At 36.3% G+C, this 13,718-nt stretch overlaps 1 protein-coding gene across 1 annotated transcript in view; it reads left to right on the forward strand.

The window, feature by feature from the left end:
• The window catches only part of GPC5 (glypican 5), a 732,889-nt gene that overhangs the window by 82,905 nt on the left and 636,266 nt on the right, over window positions 1–13,718 (forward strand). The gene's annotated exons all lie outside the window — the stretch shown is intronic.

Below are 13,718 nucleotides of genomic sequence, written 5' to 3' on the forward strand. Positions count from 1 at the left end.
TATCTGGGACTTCAGCACCTAAAGTCTTCTTAAATCCCACACGGCAGTTCAGTCTGCCTACTTTCCAACATTATGTAACTTGACCAATTCACTAGGTACCTTCTGATTTAGCCTGAAAATCGCCTAGTAGCTTAAGTTTAGTCTGTTAAGTGACTGTTCCTGGGAAAGAAGGCACCTCTCTTGTTCCCTAGAACAGTCACTGTCTAAATAAGTGCCCCACTATTACTGTCTTTTTACGCAGCCTGAGGCAGAGACATATGAATTCTACCAGTTCTTTTCTGAGAAGCCTAGAAGTTAGATGAGGTCAAGAATATCAACATTTTCAATTTATTATCTTTACATCCTAGAAGAGTTCTCTGCCCCCTGGTCTGACTTAAACTGAAGGGAGTGTTTTTCATCCTTCGCCCTGAAGCTGAGCTATTATCCAAGCCAGGCATACAAATGTCATGGGACCAAATGTAGTACAGATAGGTGAGAATCTGATTACACTGTAGATACATGCATTTTGTTTGGAAAGGGAATCCTAGGGTTCTGCTCCAAGTAATACTTTTGTTTTCACTCAAAGGGTATGCTTTCAGAGAGCAAAAATGCAAACCGAGCTCTGTTCTGTCTTGAATGCTCTAAACCTGAAATTATTGTGCAAAAGAGGTGTTTTGAATTATGAAAATTTTATTATGAGGAAAACATGAGGGAAACATTATTATTACTATGCAAAAGACGTCTACATCCCTTTTTCCCTAACCTACCATAAGGATGGGGGGGGGACAGATTTTGCCCCAAGAGAATGAGGGCGTATGACATTTCCTGTTTGTTCCCTATAGTCTTAGTGGAACAAGTAACACCTCACTTAAGCAGAGTGAATGACCTGTTGGCAGTATATGGAGGGAGGGAATTCAGGAGGAAAGGAGATGGGCACAGATGTCGCCTCTGTACTGCAGATAAGCATCTGGAGGCACCAGGAGATAGCATGGGCAAGGAACAGACCTGCACAGTGTTTGGCCAGGAATCTGGCTTTCCAGGATCTAGGACACCACAGGGGCAATGCCTCTCCAATTTGTGGCAGTTGTGTAGAGTGAATCCTGGGGAAATACATATCACAGTGTGCATTATGTCTGCTTGTTTGGGGGGAATTTCTGCTTAATGTATTCCAGGAAGAGAAGGTGGGTATTTAGAATACTGCAAAAACCAGTAAATTGTGCTAAAAAGTATGAGAACTTCTGAAGAGAGAACTTCTGTGTATTGTTCACTTAGCTCTTTTAGTAGTATCTGGATTATGTTTTTCGTGACAATTTCTATCTAATGTGACAACTAATCATCGTGGCAAGAGGCAAAATAGAACATTTAATTTGTTATTTAACGAGGTAATTGGAGATGGGCTACATTTGCTGCTAGTTTGGGAGCATTTGACTTGATTTTCTTTTAAGCATTTTTTTCATAGTCAAACAAACAATAATACTACTAAACAAATAAAAGTTGTCAAAAGAAGCCACCAGTGATATTATGGATTTATCACTGTGTCTTTGAATCTTTTTAGCCTCAGTCCTGAAGAGGGCTAAACTGTGAAAGGAGAGAGCCTCTTGGTTTGAGTTGAGAGCTGCACATTTACCTGTTTTTGTCCTGACTGAGCTTTGCAGAATCTGACGCTTAGTTAAATTCTTTAGAGCATTGTATCTTCTTGATTAGGAAAGCTAAACAACCAATGATGATAATGCAACAATTTGTTATCGTATGTGACTTTGGAAATATATAGAAGAGCTTGTAGCATAAAAATGACACAATAGTTTGGGTTTGTAAAGATTATGGCATGACACACCGAGCACTTAACCATGTGCTTAAATCCATTCCTGGGAAGCGATATACATAAACCTGTATTTAAATGCTCAGTTGAATTGTAGCCTAAATCTTACAAACTCAATGACCTTAGTAGACTAATATAAGACTTAATGCAAGAAAGAAAGATAATAGAGCTAATGTACCTGAATATAATTAAAGGAAGTTTCCAGACACAGTCAGAAAGTCTTGAGTATCAGTGATCTTCAAAGTGTGATTCTGCTCTTTGCAGTGACTGTGAGTATGGTTAATGAGCCTCCTTTGCCTGGTGTCTCTCAATCACTTTTAAGTCAAATTGTTCAATAAAATAAAGTTAAAGGACTATATTTTTAACTATTGTCAATTAAAACCAGTGGACTTCTAACACCAGCTGAAGACCAGTTTAGCATGTGTCTAATTCACTTTTTCTCTTTGTTTTCTGTTGCTTTTATTTGACCTCATCCAAGTCGCCATCAGTTATAGTAGGATCTTAAGCACAGTGAACCAAATTAAAAATGACTGTGTTATCAAACAACACATGATATTTTATAGTTATCTCAAATATAAACAGTTCCTTTCAAGGTTTCCAGGAGGATAAATGGTAGAGCTTCAGCAATTTCTTTCCTGAGACTGGAAAAAAAAAAAAAACACTCTTTTTTTTTCTAAAGCATTGAATATTTAAGGAAACTGAAAATAGCAGCATTAAACATTGTAAAGGAAAACCTTGATTTTATATATGCAGATTTTAATTTTTAGCACTAAGATGAACTTGGCCTTCCTTACTTAGCTTTTAGCAATATATCATATATACCATGAAATTCATAACAATATACAAGGTGTAACGGAAGGCTATATTTTAAAAATATAGTTAGGCTATATTTCACATGATTTTGCTTTTGATATTTTTTGAAAAATTCTTTAAATATGGGGTGTTCAGATGCTGATCATCATCTATGTTTATCTGAATTAGGTACACCATTTTGCATTTACGTATGATTTGTTTTATTCCATTTATGCTAAAAAGATGAATCAGTATTTTCCTTCCCCCCTCCAGCATTTTAAGCAGCTACAAATGCACTTTGTGTATGTTGTTGTATGTTTTGTTTATTAAATTCATTTTATCTTTTGTCATGAACAATCATTAACTTCTATAATAATATGCAATTAACTTTAATTGGAAATGAAAATGTAAAAATCTAAAATTTTAAACTGCTGCCAAAAAAAGGAGAAAGAACATTTTAGATATGGATTACTGCTAACTACCTTTTATTCCTGTCTGTATGGAAGAATTACTGTAGTGATAGCTTGCAAAATACTTTTATATCATGCAGTCAGAAAAGAAATCATGAAGCCAGAGGCAGAACAAGCAAGTAAGTTCCTGACTCATGCCTGTGCATCAGTTTCTTTCCGTGGAGTCCACAGGTGTTTTACATCTATCTTTGGACAGAAAGCAAACCAGAGTTCTAGTTTTCTCCCTTTCACGTTAGTGCCCAAAATGCAAAGCAACTGTCAGATTTCCTTTTTCTTGCTCTCTTTTGCCACAATGTTTCTTGCATTTCTGCCTTTACTTCCAATGTCAAAATGAAGGTTGAAGATTCCTCTTAATCAGTATCATGAGTGAATCAGCAGTTAGATCATCCACCTGATATGGAAAATYTGTGTTCAAACTTTATCAAGTTGAAGATTTAGATTACAGTTGTCTTACTTCTAGAAAAATGGTCTACCAACTTGCTTGTTATTCAAAATGATGTCTGTCTTGCCTCTCCTTGCCGGCAATGTAGGCAGTGGTGGTCAAGACCATGGTTAACTTTTGGGGTTCTTTCAGGTGTTTAGGTGGAAGAAGAGAGCCATTTGAATTGTCATTAGATTATGTGGGAGTTTAAGAGAGAAATAGCTAACTGTGATCTTGGCTCAGGACACTTCTGACTTAGAATGTGTGAATATCAAAATTTGCTATCCAGAAAACTTTTAGGACAACCAAGGAAGTACCTAAAAGAGTGTCTGGACCTGTAAGATCAGGCAATGCTGGAAGATAAATGGCATGGCTCATTATGAAGGACTAAAATGGGGACTGGGTAACTTCAAAGTACACTTTTGTCAAAGACCCCCTTGCTTCTGGTTCTGTACAAACAAGTAATAAGAAAAGTTTAAATCATAAAAGGTTCACAATGTAAATAGACAAGAAAGAAGCAGAAACACAAAGCAGTTAAGTGATTTCCTTAAAGTCCCACACACTGTCAGTGGGCAAATTAAAGAACAAAACCCATCTTTTTTCTGAATTTTAGTCTAGTGTCCATTCCCTAGATTTCATTGCAAATACTGTATTGTTATTATTCTGTTCTACAGCTCATATTATTAAAGAACGATGTAATATTACAAGAAATGCAGTAGTTTCCCTCTAGTGATATTGAGTCATTTACTTCCTTTGAAATGTAGTTGCATGCATATCAAAAAGTGATGTTGTAATAGCAGCATAGCTTGGTATTTTGCATGTCTTTGTGGTAGGATTTTTGCTAATCTTTCCTGTCAAAGCTAGGATTATACCTGTCAGGCTTCATGTAGATCAGCCAAGACATCCTTGTAATATTGCAGAATCCCTGGGCATTTCTTTCCATCTTTTGAACAGTGTCAGGCTGGGGTTTTTTATTCTTTTGTTCTTGAGACTTTCTATTGAGCATGGAATTCCTTGAGTAAGCAGGAACTTTTGTTCAATACCCAGGAATAGTAGAAGAATTCACATCACCATGAGTAATCGTGAGAATTTCCAGTAAGGTTTTGACTATGTCAGTACAAAAAAATCTTGCTGTGAAAATGGTGATATTAGCAACCTGTAAAACAGGAGGCTTATTAACAAGTTGCCTTTTACATCCTGACACAGCACATATCCTTCTTTCATTGGAAGGGAACCTGCAGTGCTGGCCAGTCCTGTCTTCTGCAAGACAGCAGACTTTCACCCACTGTGACTGCAAAGATATAGAAGTTCAGATTAATGCAAAAATATAGTTAATAAGAGATTATTTAACCAGGTATGAATTGCTAGACTGTAAGATCTAGCTGACTTATCTAGACTGTTATAGGCTATTTGCATTTGACAAACAAAAGAAATATACTGTGACCATGAAAATAATTAGCTTTTGACTTGTTTTCGGTTTTTATTTTTAATGTGTAAGTAGATTGCTGGAAATAAAATTTCATGGAGTTTTCATTATAGAAATATGAGGGAAGAATAGCATCATTTTTCACTTGCTGGTAACATTTTGGGTGTTTGTGTTACAAAACTATTATCCCTCTTCTGCTGTTAACTTCTCATCAGCCATGAAATATCAGTAATCTAGTATTGGAATTGAAATTAAAGTAAGTGTTAGAATGAATTGCAAAAAATATTCAAAGTGATAAAAAAATCATGTCAAGACTGTTCTGGAGAGTCTGACCAAAAATATACTGAGCCCTGTAACCTGTCTCTGTTCCTGTATGTTTGGGAAAAGAGTATGAGAAGCAAAATTATTCTACAGTCCTTCTCATATTGTAGTCTCAGGCCATCAGGTAAATGAGTCAAAGGCAGCATCCAGAGATTTCCACTGCTGGACCTATCCTGCCTGAATTTGTCTAACAACTTTTGGAACTCATTTGTACTTTTGGTCTTCACAGTATCCTGTAAGAATAAGATCCAGTTATGATCCAGTTACGTACTGTGTGAAAAGAATTATTTTCTGTTAGTTTAAATATGCTCCATGGGGACCTCATTGGGTATCCCCTCATAGCTCTGTTAGAAATTATGAAGAATCATTCTCTGTTTGTCTTCTTCACAATTTTATACAACTTTGTTCATTCCCACCTCTGTCTAGTTCCTTTGTTCCTTCCCACCTCTGTCTAGTTCCTTTGTTCCAGACTGAAGATTTCCAGTCTATTTAGTCACTGTGTTGGTTGCTATTCCATATTTGTTCATTCTTGCCCTCCTCTCTATCCTTTTCCATTGTGCTGTATCCTTTCTGGGATGTGATGGCAAGAGCTGTGCGCAGTATTCATTATATGCAATACTTCATAACCTAATCACTTATGCCATGAAATGATAGTATTAGCTATTTTCTTCTTTTTCTCTTTCACAGTAATTCTTAATATTCCATTTCAACAGTTGCCAAGAAACTGGCTGAAGCTTTTGGCAAGTGACTCACAGTGATTCCAAGATTCCTTTCTTGAGGAGTAAAAGTTAATTTAAAGTCTGTCACCATGTTTTTTTCTCCATGTGCATTCATTTGCCACGTGGATAAATGTCATCAAAATTCTGAGATGATTCTGAAACTCATATAAGTCATGGCCTGTTTTTTAAGTGTTATGCCGCAAGTCCATTCTAACTTTTTTTGCATATTAATCATACATTTAGACATGCTAAGGTCCAATACCTTACCTCACATTGATACATATATACATTGTTCTGAGAGTGTTCATGGGTTCTCGGTTCCTTGCAGCTATGCAGACAAGACATGTTTTATGACTGACTTTATTATTTCAAATCCTGCTCTTCCAGCCTTAGTTTCATCACTGTTTTCTAGTTGTTTTTGTCCTTGCTCTGACATTATCCTTGAGCGTGTCTTCTGCAGACCACTACAGTCTTTCTTAGGGGTGGAGGTTATCTCCTGGATTCTGCAAAGACTTTGTATTCTGTTTTTCCCACACTGCTCATAGGACACAACTACTAAGAACTGATAAAACCATCTTAATTAAAAATTGCAGTATGTTTCAGATGAAGGACATGTAGTCCCTGAAGGCATTGGCTGTACAATCTTCAAGCTGAGGCATACCATAACTAGCAGCACTAAATCTAAAAATTTCTGGTGAAGTATACGGTAGATCTTATCATTGCACTTAAGCAGGGTTCAGTGCAATTTCTTGCTTCACTAATTTAGATCAACAGCTTCTTTCCAATTCTTCAGAGAACAGAAAACTATAGCCATGTGGAGTCTGTCAGAAACTGGATCAAACCTGAAGGTCTTCTCAATCTCGCTTACCAAGCCCTCAGTCCATGAAGCCTACCAGTCCCAAGAGGTCACCAATTAGGTGTGCAATACCCTAGTTCCCAGGCCCCAGTTCCAAGCCCTGGGCTTCAGATTCTGCCCAAACACTCAGAATCTGGGGACAAATTATTTTTTACAAGACTGTCGATTCTCTGGTGGGACTGCTCCCTAAGCTGCCAAAATGTTACTATTACAGCATATCAGATGCTGGTGACTAAAGCTATAATTGGAGAAAGCAATGAAAGAAATGAAGACAGCTTTCAAAAATCTGCCCATTTGACTGACTGAATTTGTTCAATGACAAGAAAGAAATTTTTCTCGTCATAAGGTTTACGGTTCTCAGATGTGACTCATTTTGTAAGAAACAAAGATTACTAGCTTATGATTTCACATTTTTGCAAACACGTTGATTTGACAAATATTCAAGTTCATCTAATGCATTTATTTCCTTTGGAATATTTTGAAAGGTCTAGTAGAAACATTTTGTAAGATATAAAATCATACTTTCTAACCTGCTTTACCTACACAAAATAGGAAACTGTTAGAATGAAAAGTTTAGAAAAGGTAATGTACAGGAATATTGATGTGTGAAAGTGTTTTCTGCAGCTGGAATTTAAACTTTCCCTGAGAAGTGCAACAAGTAATCATTCAAAATCAAAGTGAATCATGCATGTTTCTATACATGTTGTTCCACACTCAGATGCTCTGAGCATATTTGTATACTATTTTTATACTATAATTTGCATAGAAAAGTGTTTCTTGCATTTCTTTTAAATTTGATGAGTGTCTTTTTAATTTGAAAATTTTCATCATCCCATAATCGAGATACAACCTTTAAATACGTTATTTTTACCTTTTTACATCTCAGTTATACTATCTATCCTGCCAGTAATGTCATACACTGAAAATCAACTTTATTATAAAAGAGGAATGGAAAAGAATAAGAATTTGTATTTTCTCTTTAATTACTCCCTGTTTTCCTGCTCCCACCATGGGTAGGTCTTGGCATTTTTCTTTTTCTTTAAATTTAGAACATTATTATATTCAGTCTTGATAAAGTTAAGCATATATTTCTTCTAAAATTTTCTTGGGACTGCAAACTCTAGAAACCAAACTAATTCCTAATTGAATTTCTTATAGTTAATTGGGGAATTAATTAGGCTCAATATCTTAACAGGACACCTGCTAATTTCTTTGAGTCTCTGGTAGGCATACAGATATGAGAGTATCTGTAATGGTGCACAGAAATTTCTTTCTGAATTGGATTCAGCCATGTTCTGTGAGGCAACATTTGCATCATGATAGAAAGAAATAACATAAACCTTTGAGTTAGTATATCACAGCAAAAGCCTATTTTGGAAATATTTAGGTAGTATATGAGTGTATTTAAACTGTATTTAAATACAATTAAATATAAACCCCACTATTATTTCAGATATGTACATGATCATAAAAAATCCAGAAACCTGTGTGATAGCTAGCTAGCAGGATTTTCCTTCAGGTTCCCCATGTGGAAGTTCAGGAGCCACTGGTGGTGACTGCATCTCTGCATAACTCTGAGATGCAAGCAAACTGTGTTAGCTATTCAACAGCAAAAGCACTGTTGACAATTTGCAATGCTTGCAACCTTTAACAGTTTCTGCACTCCAACAGATCAGTAGGGAGCATGTGCAACTTCTTCTCCGATATCAGCTACTATCTTCTGAGGAGGAGAACTGTTGCTGACCTGTCAATAAAAGGAAATAAAGAGTCAGGGCTTGTTCAGTAAAATCTATTATTAGGCTAAGAGAACTTCCTTAGAGAATTCAGTAAAACTTGACAAGTTCTCCCTCGATACATAATGAAAAACATTTTAGCGTGGTCCAAGACAGAGAAACATCAAGCCATATGGTGTACAGCCCCCAGAAACTGTAATGTCAATAATGGCTATGCTAGTGTCTACATCTAAACTGAGACATCTGTCAGTGCTGCTGAGCACCTTCGGTCCTGACTGCGGTCCTGACTTCCCACCAGGTAAGCTCTGAGTTGTGCCTCATCAACACCCTCATGGCCCAACCTTCCAGAAAAAGAAACCCAGGCACTCTGGCCAAATAGGTGTTGTGCCTTACTTTAGTATGGTCCAGGACCCTAAAATATGTCCTGGCACATATCTGTAGGGGCTGTGGCCACATAGGTATATGCGTAAGTACACTGAGTGCAGATGCGGTGCTCAATCCCGACAGTCTGGCACAGGCACACCCGACTATAGGGGCAAACTCTCGGCAATAACAGGACTGGAAGGAGAGGTGAAAAGAGCATAAGTTTGAAGTCACAGGATAAAAAGTGAGGCTTTGCATCTCTGTAAAAGCAGTATCAATATTTTGTTTTATGAGGGAAAACCGTAAGAACTTGGATAATTTATGCTGTCCAGATGCACTAGTAATTTAAGATTCTTACTTGTGTATGTACTCTTATGTCTCATTTTTTCTTTCATCATGTTAACATTCCTTTTGTACAGCTAAATACATCTCTTAGCCATAATTCCTTCCTATCCTTCTGCCACACAGATATATTATACTGTTTTCATATTTTCTCATGATAGCAGCCTGCCTATTGATGGAAAAGGATGTTACATTTCCTGTTCTTGTCTTCAGGTAGCACTATCAAGCATGAAATTGTTTCCATTAGTGACTTTTGCTGTATCTTTCTGCTAAAAATTACACATGCTTTTGATGAAAATTTTAAACAAAATGCATGAAATAAAAGTCTCTGAACAGAAGTGAGACATAGTACCATCAAAAATAAATACTTAATGCTTGCATGGAAAAGAACAAATGATGGCTTTGAAGCCCCACCAAGAGGACACAGGGTACAGTGAGTTTTCCCATCCCTGCATCTACAAGTCACTGCAGCTCCAGAGCGCTGCTGACTCTAGAGCCTAATATGGCTGAGCAGAGTAGGACCTGCTATGGTAATTCTCCTGTATGCCCAGAAGTATCAGTAAAATAACAATGCATATTTAGGTAGTTCTCATCTCTCACAGAGATTTCATAGCTTCAATTCCCAACAGAATCAAAGTATATTACTATTTCAAAATCTGTATAAGAATGAAACTCAAGAATATTGAATACAGCACAAAGCTAGATTTTAAAAGGCCAAAGGGTCAAGTAATTCAGGCCCATACACAAAGGCATGAAAAAAATGTACAATTCATTCTCATTCTGTATAAGACAATAGGCAGAAGAATCAAATAAAACTCTAAAATATATGATATCAGTGCTCGTTGTAGTGATAAAGTCAGCTCTAACATTAAGTATATTAGTTAAATGCAGCAGAAAACAAATCCAAAGCCAGGTAGCCTATTATTCATTGACAGTAATTGTTTCCTTTTAAAAATTGGTGCATTGGCAAGGTGATGAACAAGGATTATTGCTGCTTACCTCAAAACACAAACTAGAGTTGGAGCTGATATTAATATTGAGATAAACTCAATATATTTTCGTTAATATTTACTTGACATATAGGCTCTGGTATCAAAGAAGCAAATGTCCCCATCTCTTTTTTATTTAGTTAGGTTTTTTATAATAGTAACTATAGCTAGGATGAAAATACTAGGAAAAAAAAATCATTTCTTACTTTTGAAAGAAGAGCTGATCTTGTAGAACACTCATGGAAGCTATGGGATCATTGGAAGCAGGGGGCGGCATCAGCTAGTTCTGAAATATTTATGTGAACATAGGATGGCTGTTACTCTTCGTTGCTTTTGGTTTTTTGTCAGTTCTTAGAAGAGATTAACAGTGGGTTCACTGTTATGAGTTTAATTGCTGATCTCACTGCAGTCAAGTTTCAAGTCCAAATTTCAGGCCAAGATTGCATGCAACACCGAAATGTCTCTCTCTTCCCTTTCATATTAGGCAGGCTCTGTCTATTGAAGACAACTTGTGTTTTTCACAATACTGTTATGATAGTCATGTTTCTAGAAATTAAGAGCTGTAATTTCAGAAGCTGTATGTGAATCTTTTATACCCCTGTTTCTTCACATAAAACGTCATGTTCTTTTTTGCTCTTTTCCTGTTCAAGGTTTACATGGCAGCATTATCCTGGAGTTGTCCCAGGTGAGGGCCATCAGGGACCATAAGGCCTAGTGATGCTTTCAGGGATGACGTAAAGATCCTGAAACAGTTTAAATTGAAGATAATGTGAATATATTGAATGAAATTAATGTGAATGTACATACATATATATCTATATGTGTGTGTTTGTGTAAGCATATAATTTCAAAACAAAACTAAACCAATAAACCAAGTAGGACTTTCAATAAAATGCTTTTTGCTCCTTAATGCATTTAAAGTTCAATGCTGAGGTCTTTTTTTGAAGAGAAAACAGTGATTTTATTGTCTTATTTGTATGAAAACAACCTTTTATGAGAATGCCTTGAAAAAGAAGAAAAAAAATATTATTTTGGAAGAAAAAAAAAAACATGAAAGTGTGGGTTCAGTGCCCAAAATATTCTAGCTATAAGAATACACTTCAAAGAACTACTGTGGAAATTGTATCTTAATTCCTAGAAGCAGCATATTTTTACACCTGCAGAGCTGAAATCTGCATGAATTTAATGTTGCTTTTCATCATTTTTAGAGTTTATTGTACCTGTGAGATTTTCAAAATCACTATGATTTCACATTTTGTATGTTAAAGGATGCTACCTGTTCATTTATAGCTTGCTTGAAGAATGAGGCATAATTGAATCGGGAGTGAAACTGCAGTAACTGAAAGCATCTTTCGTTGATTCAGTTGTGTATGTCTCAGCCTGTCTTAATTTTTTTAAAATTCTACTCCCCCAAAACAAGCTTGTTGAACATAAGCCTTTCTATCATCTCCTGTATCTGCTGTTTTCAGCCACCCGGGCTGAATGTAGGTCAGCAGTCACCTTGTTGGGTGGATAATGGGGGTGGGTGCAGAATGTATATAACACTACAATAATTATAATACAGTCTTTCACCCTTTTATGTAACACGGAAGCATGAGTCTATGCAAAAAGAAATGGCATTTGCATATTCCAGTCGCTGCTTGGGGTACCTCTGAATGGACCAGTCAGCTTCAAATACTCATTCGCTAGAATAATGTTCTTCTGAGATGCAGTGAAGTTATTCCTAGCTGGTTCTGTGGTTATCCAGATGTGCTTTCCTGGCCAATAAGAATACCCAGACTAAGCCAACTGTTTACCCTGGTTTTACTGATGCTTGCTCTGGCTTACAGGTCTTACATTATCACTGGGTTACCTAAGTGGGAACGACAATTAAACAAGTATGCTCTTCCCGACAACTCTGAAGTCGGTAGAATTACCTTAGATTTATTATGAAATTTCTGAGAATGTAACATGGACCCTGTATTCCCATGGTGTTATATTAGTGTGATATTGTCTAGTATGACTGTCCTGTAGCATATGAACATCTTATTCTTTTCTCCAAATTTTTGTTTTCGTTTTCAATTGTCACATTAAAAAAAATTTTGTAACTTTTTGCCATATCCTCTAACAGCTCTTTTCTTTCAAAGTATCTCTTTTTCTTTCCTTTTCTCTTTTTCTTTGTAGTATAATGGTAATTTCAGGGATAAAGTAATATTTTATTGTTTACAAAAGAAAGGTGAACAAACTAGTGGGATTTCATAACAAATGTGGATATAGGATTGTGTAAAATTTAGGGAGAAGGTAAGGATAGCAAAACATGAGAGTAAATGTCAGTCAAAGCATTAGGGTCAATAAAAAGATTTTTGCAAGAATATCAAGGGAAAATGAAGGACTTGAGAGCAAGTAAGCTTATTAATAAATGAGAAGGTAGATTAAATTAATCATTAATGACTCTAAATGGCCAAGAGCCTAAGTGATTTTTAAAAAAATCAATCTTGGAAAAAAAAAAAGAAAGAGTCACAAGCCAACAGGAGCAGGTTGTTGCATTGGAATCCACCAAGTCTCAGGCGCGAGACAGTTGTATCATCTCAGGCCAAAAGCAGATACCAAATTAGAAGGTTGAGATCCACAGTTTGGCCTTTGTTTTCCTTTTGTTCTTAAATCCTTCTCTCACCGTTTATTTCCCAGCCCACACTGTGTCAGCTGCGCTGATTTGCACCCTGGGCAGTTGATGAGGAATCGGTGGCTCAGAAGCAGCTGACTGCAGTTGGATACCTGTTTGCTCGTGATCAGGAGAACTCCTTACCCTGCTTTACTCCCTGATATAGTCAAGATTGTGATCCAGCCATTAGTAAATAAGAGGGATAAATGACAGTTGGATTTAAAGCAAGTCAGACCAAAAAAAATTTGCAAATTGTCTAAATATAAAAGGCTCCTGTGCATTTATACACAGTTGGTTACAACTGTAATTTATTCTAAAAAGTAAAGACCTCTGAAGGCCCCCAGAGGATTGAGACAGAAAGCTAAGGTGGTATTGACTTCAAAAAGAGAAGGGGATAGAGGGGAAATGATCTTCATAAATCCTGCCTTGTCAGTCTAAATTAAATCCATAAGGGGAGAAAAAAAAACTTAAAAAACAAATGCTAAATTAAAAGTGTGGTATGCATCTTGTTTAAAAAAGATGCATGTGCAGTAAGTAGTGTGATATTATAAGTAATGAATCATGCTCCCTGAATGTTATTGCTATCAGTGTTTAAAAAGGAAGAGAATTAAGAGGGAGAGGAGAGTTTGGGTATAATGTATTTATAATTCTTTTCACTCTTGGATGGCATTCATAGTACTGGTCATTCTCTTCAAAGTCCTAAGCAATCCATAACCAAATAACCAGAAGACATCTCTCACCCTGTAGTCAGTCAAAGCAGTTCTTTTCAATACTAGTTAGTTTTACATACATGTATATATAAATATATGCATTTACATATATGACATCTGTATATTTGTAATTTTTT

Source organism: Apteryx rowi, unplaced genomic scaffold (genome assembly GCF_003343035.1).
Source record: "Apteryx rowi isolate R43461 unplaced genomic scaffold, aptRow1 scaffold_175, whole genome shotgun sequence".
In the NCBI taxonomy this organism is placed as follows: domain Eukaryota; kingdom Metazoa; phylum Chordata; class Aves; order Apterygiformes; family Apterygidae; genus Apteryx; species Apteryx rowi.